The sequence below is a fragment of the Octopus bimaculoides genome, chromosome 3 (genome assembly GCF_001194135.2).
Source record: "Octopus bimaculoides isolate UCB-OBI-ISO-001 chromosome 3, ASM119413v2, whole genome shotgun sequence".
NCBI classification, from domain to species: domain Eukaryota; kingdom Metazoa; phylum Mollusca; class Cephalopoda; order Octopoda; family Octopodidae; genus Octopus; species Octopus bimaculoides.
Genome location: NC_068983.1, coordinates 157,678,706 through 157,681,190, shown reverse-complemented (window position 1 = coordinate 157,681,190; position 2,485 = coordinate 157,678,706).

The window sequence follows — 2,485 nt, the reverse complement described above, 5'->3', positions numbered from 1 at the left end:
ATATGTATATATATATATATATGTATGTGTGTGTTTGTCCCCCCCAACATCACTTGACAACTGATGCTGGTGTGTTTACGTCCCCGTAACTTAGCGGTTCGGCAAAAGAGACCGATAGAGTAAGTACTAGGCTTCCAAAGAATAAGTCCTGGGGTCGATTTGCTCGACTAAAGGCGGTGCTCCAGCATGGCCACAGTCAAAAGACTGAAACAAGTAAAAGAGTAAGTGATGCCAAATGTTTTTTTTTTACATTTTCTATCTATATCCATCCGCCCAAGAAGAAACCACTTCTAGCTACCTTTGAGAGGCATTCTCAGCACCATATTTTTCAGTTGTAGTTGAAGCTGGAGTTTTAGTGGTAAACCAAACTGAGCACTCACCTATTACCTCAATGAATGAATTCCCATTGTCTATTTGCTACAATATATATAAATATATCATCATCATTTAGCATTTGTGCTCCATGCGGGCATGGGTAGGATGGTACAAGAGCTGGCCAGGCCAAAGCCTGCACTAGACTTCTGTAACTGTTTTAGCAGGATTTTTACAGCTGGATGCCCTTCCTAACACCAACCACTCAGCAGAGTGGACTTAGTGCTTTTTACGTGGCACAAGCACAGGCGAGGTCAGTTTTGACAAAGTTTTTAGAGCTGGATGCCCTTCCGAACACCAACCACTTTACAGTGTGGACTGAGTGCTTTTAAGTGGCACCTGCACTGACAGGGTCACCAAGTACTTGCAAGACAAAAACTTTTAAGAGGGGAGGAGGTGATGATGAAAGGGTTATAGTGAGACAGATATAGACGTCTTGCTGAAGCGGAAGTACAAGGTTACCCAGCTGGAGAGAGAAAGATCAGGGATGAAGACAGAAACACTTGTGCTACCGCAAAGAAAATACATGGTTGCCCAGCCTGTGGGAAGTGGAGGAGGTGGGGGGAGAGAGGGAGACCACAGGATGGAGATGGAGGTAAAATGCTGGGCATGCTCACAAGGAACGGGGATTGGAGTATAAATGAAGTGGCTGAGTAAAGGAAGAGAGTGGTATAGATAGTGGCAAGTGCCAGGACATGCCCTTGAGGTTCAAATGCCATAATATAAGTGACAGGATATTGCAAAGGGAGTGCGAGAAAGACCTGGGTATATATAGAGTTGGAGGGGGCTACTGGATAGCAATGATGAGCAGGGGGGTGAGAGCTCAGCTTAGTGAATGAAGGAGGAAATGCGAGAAAGAGATGTAAATTGGCTTGTCCGGGTAGGGTGAGGGTAAAGTTTTCTTGTTATGTGTGGGTGGTACACCCAAGTTGGGGGCTAGCAGATGGCAATAATAGAGTGAGATAAGGCATGTGGGTAGAACATACAGCAAGCAAGCAGAGAGCAATGATACAGTGGCACAGGGCCAAGATTGGGGAGTGGGAGGTAATCATAGTACATGAAGTGGGAATGTGAGGAAGAGAAGGGATGTAGAAACATAGTTTGGTTCATTGTGGTAGAGTGAGTGAGAAGTTTCCAACACAATGCTTCTAGAACTTCATATTGCCAGACATCTCGGTCCATGGTCATTTCCTCCATGAGGTCCAACTTCCTGAGATCAGTCCTTACCACTTCTTCCTGGGTCTCCTTCTTCCATTGGTACCATCCAATTTCAGTGATCAGCACTTCTTTATGCAGCTGTCCTCATTCATACGCATCACGTCCAAACCAACGTAGTCTTCTCTCCTGCATGCTACATTTGATTTCTCTTATGCCCAACTTTTTTCTCAAAACATTTTCACTTTGTAGTACATGTGCACTGATGTTGCACATCCAACGGAGCATACTACCTTCGATTCTGTTCAGTCTACGCATGTCTTCAGTATTCAGAGCCCATGTCTCACTCCCATGGAGTACAGCTGTCGGTACACAAGCATTGTATAGTCTACCTTTCATTCTGAGAGAGAAGCCTTTTGTTGCCAACAGAGGTAATAGCTCTCTAAACTTCCTCTACCCAATTCTTATAGAAACAAAATATATATATATATATATATATATATATATATATATATACTGGCACCTTGGGCAAGTGTCTTCTACTATAGTCCTGGCCAACTACAGCCTTGTGAATGGATTTGGTAGATGGGAACTGAAAGAAGCCCATGATACACATGCTTGTGCTTGTATTTGTGTGTGAGTGTGGTGTCTGTTCCCAACCACTGTTTGACAACCAGTGTTGGTTTGTTTACATCCCTGTATCTTAGCTGTTTGGCAAAAGAAACAGAATACTAGACTTCAAAAGTAAGAACTGGGGTTGATCTGTTTGACTAAACCCTTCAAGGTGGAGCCCCATGTGGTTGCTTCCCAACCACATGGTTTCAGGCTTTGTCCCAATCTGTGGCACCTTGGACAAATGTCTTCTACTCTATAGCCCTGTGAGCAAATTTGGCAAACAGAAAATGAAAGAAGCCCATCATACATATGTGTGTGTGTCCTACTACTTGAAACCAGTTTT